Genomic DNA, 21,406 nt, shown 5'->3' with positions numbered 1-21,406 from the left:
ATATTCTACCTGTTGACCACCGACCCTACTTGTTTGCTATCCATTCGCACTTTTCCTTGTGGCATTCAGAGCTGAGGCTAATCTCTCTCCCCTATTTCAAACCTCACCATAGAAATCTCTATACCTATCACAGCAATCCTCCTGAATAAAGTCTGACTTACCACCCTTTAACAACTGTCACTGAATAATTTTTTTCTTTCAATGCCTTTCACCTCTTCAATCTGATGTTAGGCATTACAGTAGGTCCAGTGGACTCAGTAATCATTGGGCACAAACTCTCAGGAAGCAATAGTCCATTTACCATACTGTTTTCTTTCCTCTTCCTTTCTACCTCCTTTCTTCTCTCTCTCTCCCTCCTTTCTTCTCATTTTTTTCCCTCTTTGTCCTTCTCCCTTTTCATCTCACCATGTTCCATGAAGAATGTGAGGTGAAAACCTTTGTTCTTGTTACAATGACATATTCAGATTTAAGTGTCCTGATGTACATACAGCATGAGTTACATGTGAATTTATGTACAGCATAAATATTATTTAGATAACCAATCTTAAATTTTCCATTCTTGGGAGGATATATAATTCTGCATAATTATGAATTTTAAGACACTTGGAAGATATCTTTTATATGCATCTTTTGGGATATTGACTTTTATTACATTAGGGGATAGATGAGTTTGAATTCCAATGATCACTTTTCTTTTTCCAATTGCTCTAATGACTGAGATTTGATAAAATGAATTTAGTTCCCAAGTGGCTTTATTGTAAATTTTTAAAGTAACATTTATAGATATTACCTAATATAATGTTGCTTTTTTTGTATTTTAGTGCACAGAATCTAATTCCAAAGGAGAAATTTGCTCTTTACCTCATGGACTATTGGGAATGAACTGTTTCATAGAGTTTGCCCAGTCTTGCCGGGATTATTTCTTTTTTTGGTGAGGTGAAGGAGAGGGAGAGATATAATCTTAAGCAGGCTTCATGCCTAGTGCAGTCTTTGATGTGGGGCTCAACCTCACAACCCTGAGATGACCTGAGATGAAATCAAGAATCAGGCGTTTAACCCACTGAGCCACCCAGGTACTCTAGGAACTATTTTAATACTTAAGTCTTTAAGGTAAGAGAGAGAGGAACACCTGGGTGGCTCAGTTGATTAAGATTAGTCCTTCCGCTCAGAGCACTACATTGAACTCCCTGCTCAACTGAGAGTCTGCTTCTCTGTCTCTCTCTGCTGCTTCCCTCCTTGTGCTCTCTGAAATAAATAAATAAAATCTTAAAAAAAAAAAAAAAAAAGAAAAAGAAAGAAAGAAAGATGAATCGCATACTGCATGTTTTTCAAAATAACACCAGGGGTCACTATAGGCTAGAAACGTTCAAATATGTTTAGACATGTGGAGTTAATGTTAATCACAGGATTTTTATCTGAATACTTGCTTATTGATGAGCTCATTTTAATCCTCGGTTTCATAACAGCTCATATTATCTTTAATTATAGTTCAATTGTCCAATTTCAACTCAACTGAAAAAAAAACTTCCTTTAGAATGTTTAGTAGTAAAAAAAAATGTTTAGTAGTGCTGCTACAATCAGATCAGTAATAACTAAATATTACTCTTCCAAGAAAGTTAGGAATTCCTTTTCTTCCATCAAAATTAGATATGATAACATAGTTCAGTAGGTAAAGCCAGATTTAAAATCAAGAAAGATGGATTCTTAAATTTGCTGCATGTAGCATAATCTTTTTGCCTAAATTTCCATTTGGTAGGAAGAGACAAAGTTAGAGGATTTCAAAAATTCTACCCATCTGGTAGTTTTGTGATGACACAATTAAACTTGAACATCTATTGCTTTCAGTATTCTAATAATATACAGAATGTTGCAGAATTTTCCTTATGTTCATAGAGGGCCATTTTGCTTAGGAGTAGGCTTGGGGAAAACTGAACTAGACCTGGGACTATTTTAGAGATTTAAATCCAATAAAGAGACAGTTCTAGGATTCATGACCAAAGAGGACAACATAAAATCTTTTCTTGAAAAGAGCCAAATCTCCACATAGCCTGACCCTAATGATTTCCTTCAGATCATATGTTCACACAGATCTCCATCTCCATTTAATAAATTATAATTCACTTACCATCCAGCATGTGGTTGCCCTCTATTCCCCAGCAACTCCTTGGAAACACCCAAGCCAATGGATGAAATGAAATGTGTCTCTACATCAAGGTCTTGAACCAAGGGCTTTAAGGGACTTCCTCAGGTTTCTTTCAGCCATGTCTTCAAGCTTTTCCAACTATCAGCCCTTCCTTAAGCCAGTCTTACTGCATGGAGTCTTTGCCTTCCGTAAATTGATAACCTCTTTAATTTTCCTGCTAATGCTCATTCCCTCAAAGTTTTTCTCCTCCTTTATTACCTTTTCCCAAAGCACTGATTCATGTGTTTGGTGAACACTCAGAGCAATTAGTCCACTAAGCTATATGCTGTGCCACCCACCTCACCACTCTTTCATTGTCTTGCACAATAATCTAGTTATTGTATGCAGGTAGTTATTATACACACGTATATTTTCATCTCCAGTAAAATTTTAAACTTCCATGAAAAGTGGCCAAGTCACATACTATAACACAGACCCTCAATCAACAGCCTAGCATAGAACAACTTTCAGTGGAAAGTAAATCTGGAGGACAGAATAAAACATAATTGTTTATTTTTACCTCATAGGACTTGTGGATTATTTATTATATCAATGACAAAACTTCCTACTTTTTGGCCACATCTAATTTACCTCAATGTTACTTAAAGTGGGTTATATACTTCTTTAGAATTAGATCTCATAAACCCCAAACACTTCTCAGTTTTTCAAATGCAAATGCTTAAATGAACAAAAAGGCTGTCTTAGTCTATATACATACATATATAAACACGTTTAACAATAAATGAAAGAGAATCACTATCAATCTTACAATGCAGTTTCCCTATCGATTTTTTAAAAAATGGGGGAGAGGAATTATTGGAAAACTAACAAATCATCCTTAAGAATTCTATTTAATTATGGGGAGTCCACAAATCAGAGGAACACCTAAAGCTGGTTTCATTCCACCTGGAGAAACAATTGCTTTTCTTCATTTCTCCTTTCAATAAGTGAGTATTTACTGAGCAATAACTGTATCTTGGGCGATTTTATAGTGCTTAGCCTTGAGCATTTTACAAAACCTCACTACTCTTTCCAGAAACAAAGCTATAACTTATTTGAACCTTTGTTTAACCATTTCATTACAGAATGGAATTCCACTGCAATTCCTACATGTGACACTTTTGGAAAAGTTACTGAGGATTCCAGAGACAAATTCCTATAGTTGGGAATTTAGTATAGGAGGAATGTGGAGAAATTCCTTTGTATCTGGTGTTGAAATCTTAGGGGCATTCACAATGATGCTCATCTGCCACAATTCTCATCAGGAATGAAGGATCACCTGTAAGCACTAAAGCCATAGAACTAGAAGATCAGTGTAAAGTGAAAACCACTTCTTTTTTCCTCAAAGATATTATTTATTTATTTGAGAGAGAGAGAAGCAGGCTCCATGCAGGGAGCCCGACGCAGGACTTGATCCCAGGTCTCCAGAATCACACCCCGGGCCAAAGGCAGGTGCCAAACCACTGAGCCAGCCAGGGATCCCCGCAAAAACCACTTCTGTGTCTCCTCTACTTTACACTGCTTCAACACTGCTTCACTCTAATACCAGGTGTATGAATTGTCTACACATCAAGCAATTCTGTGATAGCAGCTGAGTGTCTTACAATGTAACTCAATTATACCTAGAGGTGGCATCATATCCAATAGTTTAAAGATTTAGTCCTATAAGTTTGCTATTGCCCCAATTCTCCCTCCCATGCAACACAAATATACAAATGAATCTTACTAAAGACAAAGAGATGTATGATATTTTGAGACCCCATCTACTTTGGGAATTACATAATCAAGAGATATGCACCCCCATATTCATAGCATTATTTACAATTGCCAAAACAAAGAAATAGTCTGAGTATCCATACACAGATGAATGGATAAAGAATATGTCATATATGTAATAGAATATAGCCATAAAAAAAGAAGGAAATCCTGCCATTTGTGACAATATAGATGGACCTTGAGGGCATTATGCTAAGTGAAATAAATCAGACAGAAAAAGTTAAATACTGCATGGTACCACTTATTTGTAGAATATTAAAAAAAAAAAAAAGGTCAAACTCATAGAAACAGTAAAAAGAGGTTGCCAGGGATTGAGGTGGAGGAAATAGGGAGAGGTTGGTAAAAAGGTACAAACTTTTAGTTCTAAGATGAGATTATGGAAAGACCATTAGCTTTGTTTAAAACAACTTGGATATCTAAGTTTACTATTTCAACTGTAAATTTTTGAAATCCAGATACAGACCAGATATTTCAATAAAATCTAGGGCCTGAATGTAGATGTACTTTAAGCATAAAACATGGTGGATTTTGATGATTCAGTATGAAAGATATAAAATATCTGGATAAGATTTTTAAATATTAATTGTACATTGAAATATTATTTGAATATATTGTTAAAATATATTTAAAGAATTCGAGTGCCTGGGTGGTGCAGTCAGTTGGGTGTTTGACTCTTGTTTTCAGCTCAGGTCATGATCTTGGGGTTGAGATCATGAGATTCTCTCCCTCTCCCTTGCCTCTCCCCATTTGCATGCATTTGCACTAAGAAAAAAAGAAATTATATATATATATCATTAATATATAATATATGTAATATAATATATATAACTTCAGCTTTTTAATGTAGCTCCGAGACCACTTATAATTACATATGTGGTCAGCATCACATTTCCACTGACCAGTGCTGACCTAGAGCCATTTTTAGAGCTCATATGTTACATATTTTTTCCTATAGTTTTGGGTATCCTTGAACTAAATTTTAGCTACATTTTAATGTGAGGGTGTACAGCTTCAAGTTTTGGGGTTTCTTTTGGGATATAGAGCATATGTCTTATAATTTGACTTTCATTATTTTGGTTAGAACATCAAAAAAAAAAAAGCTGAATTCAAACAACTCCTTGTCTTGGTTAAAGGAGTTTGGGGTTTTCCATTTACAGCTCGTTGATTTGGTTGTCAGTAGATCTATTCAGGGTACATTGGAGTTTCCTCCAAAGTGTCAGAAGAGGACCATATGACGATCAAAGAGAAAATATCCACGAAGTGCACAGTACATGAGGATATGGCTTCCTGTATGTGTTCTTCAGTGATAAAAACCATACACACCTCAGTGATAAAAATCACATTGCTAAAAAAGTGCTAAATAATATCCTTTGGACAGATGTGATCACATATTTTCTATGTGGCTCTATTTTTTTTAAAGAGTATTTTTTAAAAGTGTTTCTATATGGAATTTTGTGCTATACAGTTTGACAATTACAGTGAATATTTAATATATAGTCTATTCATATTAGCAAACGAATTAGTCTGCTCATATCCATCAAAATTATGTGATGAATACCTTTGTCTCTATCTACCAGGTTTAGATTAAGTTGATACATTTCATTTTAACTTAATTTCTGAATAGGTAATATGTACATTTTGAAAAATCAAGAAATACAAAGTATTCAGTGAAAGTCTCTTTCATAGTCCTGTTCTCTATTCATCTGGTTCTCAACAACCCTCCAAAACATACATATTGATGACCACATACCCAATGTTATTTTAGGTGCATGTACACAGTTCCGTTAACATATACTGGTGAATCCTGATAGTCTTAAATGTCCTTTTCTACACAAAAGGTAGAATACTGAAAATACTTCTAAGCCCACTGCTTTTTCATTTAACATTATGTCTGAGATATTACCAAAATGTCCTCCAAAATGGAATTTGAACTTTTACCAGCAGCATATGAGTATTTACTTCCCCATTGATGCTTTCTAACTTTTCACTTTTGTTCATTTTTCCTTACAATATTACAACCAAGATATTAATGTTGATACAGTCAAGATACAAAACATTTCCATTACCACAAAGATCCTTCATTTTGCCCATGCCACTTGCCTCTCACTCAAACATCTCATTAGCTTTTGACGATTACTTATTTATCCTGTTTCTATAATTTTGTCATTTCAAGAATATTATATAAATGGAATCATGCAATATGTAATGTTTTGGACTGGTTTCTTTTTTAAGATTTTATTTATTTATTTGAAAGAGAGAGAGAACACAAGTAGGGGGAAAGGCAGAGGGAGATGGAGAAACAGGATCCCCACCGAGCAGGGACCCCAATGCAGGGCTTGATCCCAGGACCGTGGGATCATGACCTGAGCTGAAGGCAGGCGCTTAACCCAACTGAGCCATACATGCGTCCCCTGGATTGGTTTATTTCACCAGCATAATTCTCCGGCAATTCCTCTAGGTCATTGCATAGATAAATAGTATCATTTTTTTTTCTTTTTTTTAAGCTTTTATTTATTTATTCATGAGACACACACACATGCACACACACACACACACACACACACACAGAGAGACAGAGAGAGGCAGAGACACAGGCAGAGGGAGAAGCAGACTCCATACAGGAAGCCCGATGTGGGACTCGATCCCGAGACCCCAGGATCATGCCCTGAGCCAAAGGCAGACACTTGACTGCTGAGCCACCCAGGCATCCCAGCATCATTCTTTTTTAGTGCTGAGTAGCATTTCATGTACACAGTTTAGCCACTCACCCATGGAAGAGTATCTGGATTGATGCTAACTTTTGGCTATTACCATTAAAGTTTCTATAAAAACTCATGTATAGGGTATTGTGTGAACATAAATTTTCATATTTCTGGGGTAAATGTCCAGGAGTGCAATTGCTGGTCATATGGTAGTTGCATGTTTAGATTTCTGAGGAACTGCCAAAATGCTTTTCAGAGTGGCTTTGCCATTTTTTATGTTCCGATCAGTGACACGAGTGATACAGTTTCTCCAAATCTTCACCAGCATTTGATATTGTCACTATTTTTTTTAAGTTTAAACTAATAGATGTATAATAACATTCTTTTTTTTTATTGCATTTATTTATTTCGGAGAGAGAGGGAGAGAGAGAGAGAGGGAGAACAAGCATGAGCAGCAGGAGAGGCAGAGGAAGAAAAGACTCCCCGCTGAGCAGGGAGCTCAATTTGGAGCTCAATCACAGGACCCTGAGATCATGACCTGAGCCCCTGAGCTGAAGGCAGATGGTTTACCAACTGAACCACCCAGGTACCCCACCATGCCCCACCAAGTACTTGGCTTTAAAACAACTACTAGCATTCTTTTTTTTTTTTTTTAAGATTTTATTTATTTGTTTGAGAGAGAGAACACAAGCAAGGGGAGGAACAGAGGGAAAAGGAGAAGTAGATTCAGCAAGGAGCCTCATGCAAAGCTCTATCCCAGAACCCTGGGATCATGACTTGAGCCAAAGGCAGCCTCTTAACCAACTGAGCCATGCAGCTACCCCATCTTATTTTGGTTTTAACTTTCATTTCTCTAGTGGCTAATGGAGCTGAACATCTTTTCAGGTGCTTATTTGTCATCTGTATATCCTCTTTGGTAAAAAGTTTCTTTATGTCTTTTGTTCATTTTCTAATTTAATTTTCTGCTTACTGACAGAAAACAGGGTTTTGAAAGTATATATATATATATATATACATATATATATATATATATATCTCCTAGTAGGAGAGGGTTTTGAAAGTATATATATATATATATATATATATCTCCTAGTAGTAGTAGGCCTTTGTTGGACATGTGGTTTATAAATATTTTCTGAGATCCTTTCTTGTTTCAACGTGTTGTGAAATACATTTCTAATTTGTTAGACTGGAGATAAATTAGTGGGATTAAAGCCCAGATTACATATCATTATTAGTAGGTTTTTAGTGCATTTCCCACTCACTGGTTAACCATCTAAACTATGAAATTGGGTGTTATGACAGTATTTTATCTTTTGATATTTAATCAGTACCCGTTATTTAGTTAACATACTTGGTGACACTTAGATGTTTGCTTTTAAGTTTTTCTGAATAAAACCTTCCTGCTACCTGACACGTTTAAGGAATCTGGTGCTTTAAATTATGGTAACGACACAAAATATGCTGCATTCCTTATTTTACCTAACCTATGCAATCTCATGAAAGTTACTACAGTTGACCCCTGAACAACACAGGGTGCCTTGCTTATTGAAAATTCATGTATAATATTGACTTCTACAAAACTGAATTACTAATTGCCTACTCTTGATTGGATGCCTTACTGATATCATAAAATATCAATTAACATATATTTTGTATGTTACATGTATTATACTGTATTCTTATAATAAAGTAAGCTAGAGAAAAAAATGTGGTTAAGAAAATCATTCTGAAGAGAAACTACATTTATAGTACTTATTGTAAAAAAAATATTATAAACTCATGAACCCATATTGTTCAAGGATTAACTGTATTGTTACTTTATTTTATATATAAGTAAATCAAAGCTTAAAAATATTAGCTCAGGGGCACCCTGGGTGGGTCAGCGGTTTGGCACTGCCTTCGGCCCAGGGCCTGATCCTGGAGACCCGGATCAAGTCCTGCGTCGGGCTCCCTGCATGGAGCCTGCTTCTCCCTCTGCCTGTGTCTCTGCCTCTCTTTCTCTCTGTGTCTCTCATGAATAAATAAATAAAATCTTAAAAAAAAAAAAGAGAGAGAGACTCTGGATTTCTACTTTTGGCCATGATGGAATAAGAAGGATTGGGTTTGCCCTTACACCCAACCTAATAGAGCTTAAAAGTAATCCCCAAAAGGATCAAGTGGATTTCAGGTAAAACTGAAACCAAAAAATATTCAAGTAACATCAAAAACCAAGATCCAAAACATAAAACACAGTGTGGCATCTAATCACAGATTGCCAGGTATATAAACAAGCACTAAATCATGTCCCAATGCCAAGGAAAAAAAAATTAAGACAGATGGAGAAATGACACAGCTAATCCAATCAGCAGACAAAATGCTAAACATGTACTTCATATGCTCAAGAAGTTTAGAGAAAAGAATGAATTTGATGAAGATCACTGAAAATGATAAGAAGATCCAAATTAATCTACTGGATGTGAAAAATATAACATCTGAGATGAAAAAACTGTATGAGATTAACAGTAGATAAGACACCACAATACATCACAGAACACCACACTACATCACAGAAAAAAGAATTAAGAAATTGAAGACAAAGCAATCGAAAATATCCAAAATGAAACTTAGGGGAAATATTTCTTAAAAATGAATAGAGCACCATATTGTGGCCTAAAATACATCACATAATGAAGAGTCTCACAAAAGAGGAGGTGAGAATTCAAACAAAAAAATTGCTTGAAGAAATAATGGCTGAATATCACTTATCATGAAAACTACAAACCAACAGATTGAAGCTCAACAAACCCCAAGTAAAAGAAACAGGAAAATAAACCTAACCAAATACATGGCAAAAAGTAGAAGGTAAATTAATGCATAAAAAACGCTCATGGTTATTAGTCATTAGGGTGTTAAAAAAAAGAAATAACCGGTCCAAATAGAGTCACTTGTGCTAAGCCCCATCGTAGCAAACCGAGATTTAGTACCTAACATAACTGCAGTTTCAACCTCTCCCAGGAAAGTAATCTTTAACCAGTCGATCTGGAATTATGTAGACAGCACTAGTGACGTAATCTGCCCTGTAAACTCTGCCTTTCCCCAAAGGATGATCACTTTGCCTGAAACAACACATTCTTTGTCTTGTCCCCTTTCTGCCTATAAAAGCCTTCTATTTTGTACATCTCTTTGGAGTGACTTTCTATTTGCTAGATAGGATATTGCTCAATTCATTAATTATTGAATAAAGTTAATTTTATCTTCAAATTTACTTGAGTGTTTTTTTAACAAGAGACATGAAAATTAAAGTCTTGAGAAATCATACCAACTAAATGCTAAAATTAAAAAGACTTCCAATATAAAAAGTTGGCAAAACAACTGTAACTCTCATATAGTTCTGGTGGGAATATACAGTGGCCTAGCCACTTTGGAAAAAGTCTGATCATCTTTTATAAAATTAAATACTTACCATACTACTTAGTAGCCCCACTTAATTTAGTAGTCCCACTCTTGTATTTATTTGTATGTGAAATAAATTCCTATGTTCACATAACACCAGTACAGCAAATCCCTAAAGCAGCTTTACTCACAACAGTCAAAACCTAGAAACAACCCCAATGTCCTTCAATAGGTAAGTGAATAAGTAAATTACAGTATGGCTAGCCATTCAATGGATTTGTTAATTTAGACTAAACTATAGACTCAGGCAACAATGCAAAAGAATCTCCAAAGCATTATGCTAAGTGAAAGAAGTCAAACACTAAAGTACTCCCCTAGGCTCTACACAGAAGTTTGTATTCTGTAGGATCCCATTTAAATAAAATTCTATAAATGAATAGAGACAGAAAGCAGATCTATAGGATCCAGGGATGGAAGCAGGATACTGACTTCAAAGGGACCAAACTTTCTTGAGTGAAGGAAATATTTTATCTCATAATTTGGGTGGTAACTACACAACTGTTTAGATTGGCCAACATCAACTTAAGATTGGTGTGTTTTATTCTTTATAAATTCTAGGTAATCAAAGTGAGACTGAGGGAATAGTCTAGAAGCTATGATCAAAACAGTAAAATAGGAGAAATAGGCTAAAGTGGGAGTCTGAAATCTTTGATAAGCTCTACTTGCTCTTAAGGGTTAGTGAGATATTTAGGTTGAAATTGTGACAAGAACTGGTCTGTTTGCAAGGATGGAGCTGAGTTTAACTTTTATCTAACCTGAGCAAAGGAAGGGAGTAAATTCAATAAGACTTAGGTTGGAGACAGAAAAGGGAAAGGAAAGTGGGCTCTTGAGTCATTAAGAGAACTGCAAATAGATCATGACAATTAAGCACATTTTTAGAAGTAGATGCAAATACAAAGAACCAGAATGCTATGACAGAAAGCAGTAAATACTTGAACTGCTTGCTCATGGGGCACATTTCCATCAAAGTCACTTTTCTAAGTGTTCACAATCATTTGATCTAAAACATTTGTATTAAACTTTAAAAATAATTATATTCAAGATGAACATACTGCCCACACTCTAGCGGGTCAATGATTTAAGGATTAATTTAGTATCTCATTCCTTAGATAAAACCAGAAAGGACTCCTTTGGGGAACAGTTAGTAAGCTAAGAATAATTCTAAGACTTTTTGACAACTGTGCCTGACAACAGCTTATTTTAGAATAATCCCTCTCCATTGAACTCTTCTACGTGCTGCTTTGCAAAGAAGTTTCTAAATCAGACATGCTTGTTTATCTTTATGCCTATACATGCACAAATGTCAAAAAACTAAGAAATCCCATAGCACAAGTTAAAGCAACCTGAAGAAATTTCAAAAATTTTTAAGTGTGTATTCTAATCACAGGAAATTTATTTCATTTGTCAAAACTCGTATAATTTCTCCAGTGGAAAAAAAATACTTTAGTCCATTCCTACTAAAAGCTGTTCTTCTCTAAGAAGGAAAATTTAACTTTGCTCTACTTCAAGTTTGTGCGAGATAGAGCCATTAAGATTATTTTGAAAACATTTTTGGTTTTAATACACTTCTACAGAAAGCTCATTTAGCTTTCACATTCAAAAAATAGTTGTTTGAAAATTATCTAATTCACAGTTAAAGGATAAACTGCAAGGAACAATTTTTTTAAATTTTATATATATTTTAAAAATTCATTTGATTTAATATCAAATTAAATAGTCAAGAAACCAAACTATTTCCCTCTCTCCTTTTTTTCTTTACTAGAAAGAAATAAATTCAGTACTTTTTGTTAATATTTGAAATGCAAAGCAATTGGAAAAAATATCTCAGTAATATTTGAAAAATCTAATTTCACTCACCTTTTCTTGGTAGATGTAAAGAAGCAGAAGAAAGCAAATGCTATAGAAGTGATAGGGTACTTCTCTTTGGAGATTTATGTATATGACCCACCTCTTACTATCTAATGTAAATTTAAAAGACAAAGGAGCTTGTGGTCTTCAGGTAGGAGTTGCTTATTCCCCTGAGGAGATGGGATATAGATTTATCACTGGAGGCAGCCATACCTTGTAAAATTTTGTGAAAGGTTGTCATCAAGTTCTGTGCTAGAATAGACTAGATTTTTGCATTGACTCAATGAATAATTATTGCATCCCTCTTGTCCTCCAGCAATCAGTAGGCACTAGAAATGTAAGAACAAAATCCAGTCAGACCTGATCTTGTCCTTGAGTAATTTATTTTTGTAAAAAGGACTAATAAAGAAACTATCAGGGCACAATCACAATTCAGTAAAGTAAGAGCTACAATATGCCAATGCACTGGGTTACAGGAGGGATGCTCACTTTGAGGTAAAACAGAGGGTAGAGAGATGGGAGTCAGAGAAGGGTTTTAGAAAGGCAGGCTGTGGAGTACTTTATGAAATTTAAAGATTAGCTAAAATCTGGCCTAGAGGGAGGGAAAGCCCTCTTTCCTCTCCCCAGCCTAAGGGTCAGTGTTTGCAAAAACCCAAAGCTAGACAGAGAAAAAGGATAAAGTACCATTGGAATTGAGAGTTTTAAGATTAGAGGATGTAGAATATACAGCAGAAGGGAGACATAAGTTAAGACAAGATTGTTAATTTATGACAAACTAAAGGCTCTGAATTTGATAAAGAGAGCTATTGAAAGGTTTTTAATTAGTTGATGACATAATGAGATTGGTACTGTGGGAAGATCATGCCCCACCCTTCATCCTCCCAACAGCTTGGGGTAGAGAGACGCTAGAACTCAATGTTTACAAAATACAGGAATTCCAAGGTGAGGCCATGTGCATGTATGGCTAATATACAAAGGACAGGAAGGCTATCAAATTGTTCAACCCAAGTCTCGGCTAACGTGTGACTGGATAAATTGTCCATTTCACAATAAAGCCACTTAGAATGATGGCAGAATTGGGGAAGGAAGGGAAGACTATGCATCAAAGTCTAAGATTAATAACAATGACAATAGCTAGTAAGAGTTGAGCTATTAGTATGTGCCTGCCACAATGCTAAGAGTTTCATATAGTGGGATGCTTGGGTGGCTTTGGTTGAGCATCTGCTTTTGGCTCAGGACATAATCCTGGAGTCCTGGGATCAAGTCCCACATCAGGCTCTCTGTGTGGAGCCTGCTTGTCCCTCTGCCTCTCTCTGTGTGTGTCTCTCACTCATGAATAAGTAAATAAAATCTTAAAAAAAAAAAAGAATTTCATACAGATTATGTTATCTAATCCCCAAACACACCATGGAAGGTGAGGAGTGATCAAGAAATCTATGCTTGGCAGTAATACAGGAATATGGGTGGCTAGAAATTTAAGAGGGTTTGTTGAACATGGGAGCAGTTAATGATCTAGAAGGATTTTTAGGGTAGTGACATCACTGATAGAGAATGATGAGAGGGCCATGGAGGAAGTGATGTCCTCAGAAGAGAGGCAAAGATATAGAAGGGACTTTGAAAACCAGTTGTGGACAAGAACTTGTTTACCATAATGTAAAATTGCCAAAGGAGTAGGTTCAGACACAGAGTGGAAAAACTTGGGAACGTGAGAAACAGAAGAGATTTGAATTTAGGAAAAAGAAGTTATAAGGAATTGATCTAAAGGTTAGTGACATTAAATAACACAAATTCAACTGAATATATTGTAAAGAAATGGGTACTGATTGATGCATAAATTGAGCAGCATCCCATCCAGCTATAGCATTCTGTAGCTGTGAAGGACTACAAAAAGGGAAAGGTTTTAAGGGTAGAACAAGAAAGTCATAAATAGAAAAAAAAAAAAGATTATTTTGGATGAGGTCCTCTTTCTTTGGGGGAGGAAAGATCTTATTAGGTGGATGACCTCATCTCCCTTTGCAGAATGGAGGCATAAGTGACTCCATTTGGGACCTGTGGTGTTTTTTTTTGTTTTGTTTTTTTTTTTTTAAAGCAGACAACCACAGAAACAGATGACCTAGATATGTACCATAGAAACATAAGTAACACCCAGTAGCCCTGCTCAGTATTGAGCAAAACTGAATTATTATATATCCAGACAACCTTTGTGTGTTTAACAGCCAATTAATAAAATCTATGAATATATATAACATATATAATATATATTTATTTCACTTCATCCACAATATAAGGTAGATATTTTCATCTCCTTTTTATAGATGGGAAATGATTTGGAAAGGATAATCACTTGCACAAAGTTTTGACGTGGGAGGGATATAAGATTTGGATCCTGACACCACACTCTTTCTACCATAACTCACTGCCTTTCATAACACATATATTCATCATGGCTACTGTAAATATGGAATTATCCAACTGACAATCCCATGTCAGAATTTAGTGGGAGAAACATGAAGTGGACAGCAATAACAAAAATAACAACAAAAAACTACAATGAAACATTCCATATATGAATGAAGGCATATGGTATTTCTTTCTCTGACTTATTTCATCTGGAATTATATTCCTAGATCCAAATGCATATATGTCTAGGTTTCATTCCTTTTTATGGCTGAGCAATATGCTATATAATATGTGGCATTCTAATCTTTTGAGGAATCTCCATACTGTTTACCTCAGTGGCTGTACCAGTTTGCATTCCCACCAACTGTGCTTAGGAATTCCTTTTTCTCCACATCTTTGCCAACGCTTGTCATTTCTTCTGTTTTTTATGTTAGCCATTCTGACAAGTACACGATGTTATCTCATTTTGGTTTTGCTTTGCATTTGCCTGATGATAAGTGATAGTGATGTTGAGCATTTTTTTCATGTGTCTGTTGGCCATCTCTATGTCTTTAAAGAAATGTCTGTTCATGTCTTCTGCCCATTTTTAAACTGGATTATTGCGGGGGGTGGGGTTGGTGTTGGGTTGTATAAGTTCTTAATATATTTCAGGTATTTTTAATAGAGATTTTTATTTATTTTTTTGACAGAGAGAGAGAGAGCACAAGCAGGGGGAGTGGCAGGCAGAGGGAGAAGGAGAAGTAGGCTCCCCACAGAGCAAGGAGCCTGATGTAGGACTTGATCCCAGGACCCTGAGATCATGATCTGAGCTGAAGGCAGATACTTAATGGACGGAGCCACGCAGATGCCCTATTTTGGGTAATAACCACTTACCAGTTATATCATTTGCAAATATCTTCCCCCATTCAGTAAGTTGTCTTTTAGTTTTGTTGATTATTTTCCTTTGCTGTGCAGAGCTTTTTATTTTAATGTGGTCCAATAGTTTATTTTTGCTTTGTTTCCCTTGACTCAGGAGAGATATCTAAAAAAAAAAAAAAGTTGCTATAGCTGATGTCAGAGACATTACTGCCTTTGCTCTCGTTCAGGATTTTTCTGGTTTCAGGTCTCACATTTAGGTCATAATCCATTTCTAATTTATTTTTGAATGGTGTAAGAAAGTGGTCCTGTTTCATTCTTTTGCATGATTGTCCAGTTTTCCCAACACTATTTGTTGAACAGACTCTTTTCCATTGCATATTCTTGTCTCCATTCTCAAATATTACTTGGCCATATAGTCATGGGTTTGTTGCTGGGCTTTCTATCCTGGTCTGTTGATTTATGTGTCTATTTTTGTGCCAGCACCATACTATTTTGATTAATACAGCTTTGCAGCTAACTTGAAATCTGGAATTTTGCTGTCACCAGCTTTTCTTTTCTTTTTCAAGATTGTATTACTATCAATTACTTCCTTTATGTTAGTTAATAGCTGCTTTATGTATTTAGGTGCTCCCACGTTGAGTGCATAAATGTTTAAAATCATTATATCTTCTTGTTAGATTGTTCTTCTTATAATTATATTCTTCTTTGTCTCTTATTAGAGTCTTTGTTTTAAAGTCCATTTAGTCCAATATAAGTATTGTATCCCTGACTTTCTTTTCAATGCCACTTGCATGATAAATGTTTCTCCATCCCTTCATTCTCAACATGAATGTGTCTTTAAATCTGAAATATGTTTCTTGTAGGTAGCATATTGATGGATCTTGCTTTTTTTGTCCATTTCACCATCCTATGTCTTTTTCTTGGAGTTTTATACATTCAACGTAATTATCAATAGCTATGTACTGCCATTTTTGTTACTTGTTTTATGGTTATTTTGTAGTTCTTTTTATTTTCTGGATCTCTTCTCTTGTGGTTTGATGGCTTTCTTTAATGATATAATTGGATTCCTTTCTCTTTATTTATTGCATACCTATTACCAGTTTTTGAGTTGTAGTCACCATTAAGTTAGTATATAACATCTTATGCATATAGCAGTCTGCATAGTAAGGTGATGGTCACTTAAGTTTGAATCCATTATAAAAACACTAACAGAGGGCAGAGCAAGTTGGCAGAGGAGTAGGGTCCCCAAGTCACCTGTCCCCACCAATACCTAGGTAGCTTTCAAATCATCCTGAAAACCTAAGAATTCGGCCTGAGATTTAAAAAGAGAACAGCTGGAATGCTACACAGAGAAGAGCTTGTGCTTCTAACAAGTAAAACTCATTTTTAGCCACTCAGCACTGAGCAAAATGACTAGAAAGAAGAACTCACCACAAAAGGAAGAATCAGAAACAGTACTCTCTGCCACAGAGTTACAGAATTTGCATTACAATTTGATGTCAGAAAGTCAATTCAGAAGCACAATTATAAAGCTACTGGTGGCTCTAGTAAAAAGCATAAAGGATTCAAGAGACTTCATGACTGTGGAATTTAGATCTAATCAGGCCGAAATTAAAAATCAGTTAAATGAGATGCAATCCAAAGTGGAGGTCCTAACGATAAGGATTAATGAGGTAAAAGAAAGAGTGAGTGACATAGAAGACAACTGTGTGGCGAGGAAGGAAGCTGAGGACAAAAGAGAAAAACAATTAAAAGACCATGAGGAAAGGTTAAGGGAAATAAATGACAGCCTCAGAGGGAAAAATCTACGTTTAATTGGGTTTACAGAGGGCACTGAAAGGGACAGAGAACCAGAAAGTATATTTGAACAAATCATAGCTGAGAACTTCCCTAACTTGGGGAGGGAAACAGGCATTCCGATCCAGGAGATAGAGGGAGTTCCCCCTAAAACCAATAAAAACTCCTCAACACCTTGACATTTAAAGTGAAACTTGCAAATTCAAAGATAAAGAGAAAATCTTTAAAGCAGCAAGAGACCAGAGATTCCTAACTTATATGGGGAAAAATATTAGATTAACAGCAGACCTCTCCACAGAGACCTGGCAGGCCAGAAAGGGCTGGCAGGATATATTCAGGGTACTCAATGAGAAGAACATGCAGCCAAGAATACTCTATCCAGCAAGGCTCTCACTCAGAATAGGAGAGATAAAGAGCTTTCAAGATAGGCAGAAACTGAAAGAATATGTGACTACCAAACCAGCTTTGCAAGAAATATTAAGGGGGACTCTGTAAAAGAAAGAGGAAGCCCAAAGAAATAATCCACAAAAATAGGGACTGACTAGGTATAATGATGACACTAAATTCATATCTTTCAATAGTAACTCTTAACATGAATGGGCTGAATGATCCCATCAAAAGATGCAGGGTTTCAGACTGGAAAAAAAAAAAAACCCATCTATTTAGTGTCTACAAGAGACTCATATCAGATAAATTAAAGCTTATCCCAAAAACTGTAGTAAGAGATGAAGAGGGACACTAGATCATACTTAAAGGATCTATCCAACAAGAGGACCTAACAATAATCAATATTTATGCCCCTAATGTGGGAGCTGCCAAATATATCAATCAATTAATAACCAAAGTAAAGACATACTTAGATAATAATACACTTATACTGGGAGACTTTACCACAGCACCTTCTGCAAATGACAGATCTTCTAGGCACAACATCTCCAAAGAAACAAGAGCTTTAAATGATACACTGGACCAGATGGATTTCACAGATATTTACAGAACTTTACATCCAAAGCAACTGACTACACATTCTTCTCAAGCGCACGTGGAACTTTCTCCAGAATAGACTACATACTAGGTCACAAATCAGGTCTCAATTGATACCAAAAGATTGGGATTGTCCCCCGCATATTTTCAGACCATAATGCTTTGAAACTAGAACTCAGTCACAACAAGAAATTTGGAAGAAACTCAAACATGTGGAGGTTAAAGAGCATCCTGCTAAAAGATGAAAGGGTCAACCAGGAAATTAGAGAAGAATTAAAAAGATTCATGGGAACTAATGAGAATGAAGATACAACGTTTGAAATCTTTGGAATACAGCAAAAGCAGTCCTGAGAGGGAAATACATCACAATACAAGCATCCCTTAAAAAATTGGAAAAAACTCAAATTTGTAAGGTAACCTTGCACCTAAGGGAACTGGAGAAAGAACAGCAAACAAATCCTACACCCAGCAGAAGGATAGAGTTAATAAAGATTCAAGCAGAACTTAATGAAATAGAGACCAGAAGAACTGTAGAACAGATTAATAAAACCAGGAGTTGATTCTCTGAAAGAATTAATAAGATAGATAAACCATTAGCCAGCCTTATTAAAAACAAAAGAGAAATGACTCAAATTAATAAAATCACAAATGAAAAAGGAGAGATCACCACCAATACCAAGGAAATACAAACGATTTTAAAAACATATTATGAGCAGCTATATGCCAATAAATTAGGCAATCTGGAAAAAATGGACGCATTTTTGGAAAAACACAAACTACCAAAACTGGAACAGGAAGAAATAGAAAACCTGAGCAGGCCAATAATCTGGGAGAAAATTGAAGCAGTCATCAAAAACTTCCCCAAACACAAAAGTCCAGGGCCAGATGGCTTCCCAGGGTTATTCTATCAAACGTTTAAAGAAGAAACAATACCTATTCTACTAAAGCTATTCTGAAAGGTAGAAAGGGATGGAATACATCCAAACTTGTTCTCTGAGGCCAGCATCACCTAATTCCAAAACCAGACAAAGACCCCACCAAAAAGGAGAATTATAGATCAATATCCCTGATGAACACAGATGCAAATATTCTCAACTAGGTACTAGCCAATAGGATCCAAGAGTACATTAAGAAGATTATTCACAATGACCAAGTGGGATTTATCCCTGGGATGCAAGGCTGGTTCAACACCCGTAAAACAATCAATGTGATAGATCATATCAACAAAAGAAAAAACAAGAACCATATGATCCTCTCAATAGATACAGAGAAAGCATTTGACAGAATACATCATCTATTACTGATCAAAATTTTCAGAGTGTAGGGATAGAGGGAATATCCCTGAGCATCTTAAAAGCTGTCTATGAAAAGCCCACAGCAAGCCCATCATTCTCAATGGGGAAACACTGAGAGCCTTTCCCTAACAGGGAAGTCCACTCTCACCACTGCTGTTCAACATAGTACTAGAAGTCCTAACCTCAGTAATCAGGCAACAAAAAGAAATCAAAGACATTCAAATTGGCAAAGAAGTCAAACTCTCCCTCTTTACAGATGACATGATACTGTACCTAGAAAACCCAAAACACTCTACCCCAAGATTGTTAGAACTCATAAAGCAATTCAGCAGTGTGGCAGGATACAAAATCAATGACCAAAAATCAGTGGCATTTCTATACACTAGCAATGAGACTGAAGAAAGAGAAATTCAGGAGTCAATCCCATTTACAATTGCACCCAAAAGCATAAGATACCTAGGAATAAACCTAACCAAAGAGGTAAAGGATCTGTACCCTAAACACTACAGAACACTTCTGTAAGTAATTAAGGAAGACACAAAGAGATGGAAAAATATTCCATGCTCATGAATTGGAAGAATTAATATTGTGAAAATGTCAATACTACCCAGGGCGATTTACACATTCAATGCAATCCCTATCAAAATACCATGGACTTTCTTCAGAGAGTTGGAACAAATAATCTTAAGATTTGTGTGGAATCAGAAAAGACTCCAAATAGCCAGGGGAATATTGGAAGAGAAAAACAGAGCCGGAGGCATCACAATGCCAGATTTCAGGTTGTACTACAAAGCTGTGATCATCAAGACAGTGTGGTACTGGCAGAAAAATAGACACATAGATCAATGGAAGAGAATAGAGAATCCAGAAATGGGCCTCAACTCTATGGTCAGCTAATATTTGACAAAGCAGGAAAGACTATTCACTGGAAAAAAGACAGTCTCTTCAATAAATGGTGCTGGGAAAATTGGACAACGATATGCAGAAGAATGAAACTGGACCACTCTCTTGCACCATACACAAAGATAAACTCAAAATGGATGAAAGATCTAAATGTGAGACAAGAATCCATCAAAATCCTAGAGGAGAACACAGGCAACATCCTTTTTGAACTTGACCACAGCAACCTCTTGCAAGATAAATATATGAAGGCAAGGGAAACAAAAGAAAAATGAATTAGTGGGACTTATGATAAAAAGCTTCTGCACAACAAAAGAAACAGTCAACAAAACTAAAAAACAACCTACAGAATTGGAGAAGATATTTGCAAATGACCTATCAGATAAAGGGCTAGTTTCCAAGATCTATAAAGAACTTATTAAACTCAACACCAAAGAAACAAACAATCGAATCATGAAATGGGCAAAAGACATGAACAGAAATTTCACAAAGGAAGACAGAGACATGGCCAACAAGCACATGAGAAAATGCTCCGCATCACTTGCCATCAGGGAAATACAAATCAAAACCACAATGAGATACCACCTCACACCAGGGAGAATAGTGCAAATGAACAAGACAGGAAACAACAAATGTTGAAGAGGATGTGGAGAAAGGGGAACCCTCTTGCACTGTTGGTGGGAATGTGAACTGGTGCAGCCACTCTGGAAAACTGTGTGGAGGTTCCTCAAAGAATTAAAAATAGACCTGCCCTAGACCCAGCAATTGCACTGCTGGGGATTTACCCCAAAGATTCAGATGCAGTGAAACGCCAGGCACCTGCACCCGATGTTTCTAGCAGCAATGTCCACAGTAGCCAAACTGTGGAAGTGGCCTCGGTGTCCATTGAAAGATGAATGGATAAAGAAGATGTGGTTTATGTATACAATGGAATATTACTCAGCCATTAGAAATGATGAATACTCAACATTTGCTTGGTCATGGATGGAACTAGAGGGTATTATGCTGAGTGAAGTAAGTCAATCGGAGAAGGACAAACATTATATGGTCTCATTCATTTGGGAAATATAAAAAATAGTGAAAGGGAATAAAGGAGAGAAAATGAGTGGGGAAATATCAGTGAGGGTGACACAACATGCGAGACACCTAACTCTGGGAAACGAACAAGGAGTGGTGGAAAGGGTGGTGGGCGGGCGTTTGGGGTGACTACTTGATGGGCACTGATGGGG

The sequence above is a fragment of the Nyctereutes procyonoides genome, unplaced genomic scaffold (assembly GCF_905146905.1).
Source record: "Nyctereutes procyonoides isolate TBG_1078 unplaced genomic scaffold, NYPRO_anot_genome, whole genome shotgun sequence".
Classification (NCBI taxonomy): domain Eukaryota; kingdom Metazoa; phylum Chordata; class Mammalia; order Carnivora; family Canidae; genus Nyctereutes; species Nyctereutes procyonoides.
This window is presented reverse-complemented; position numbering follows the sequence as displayed.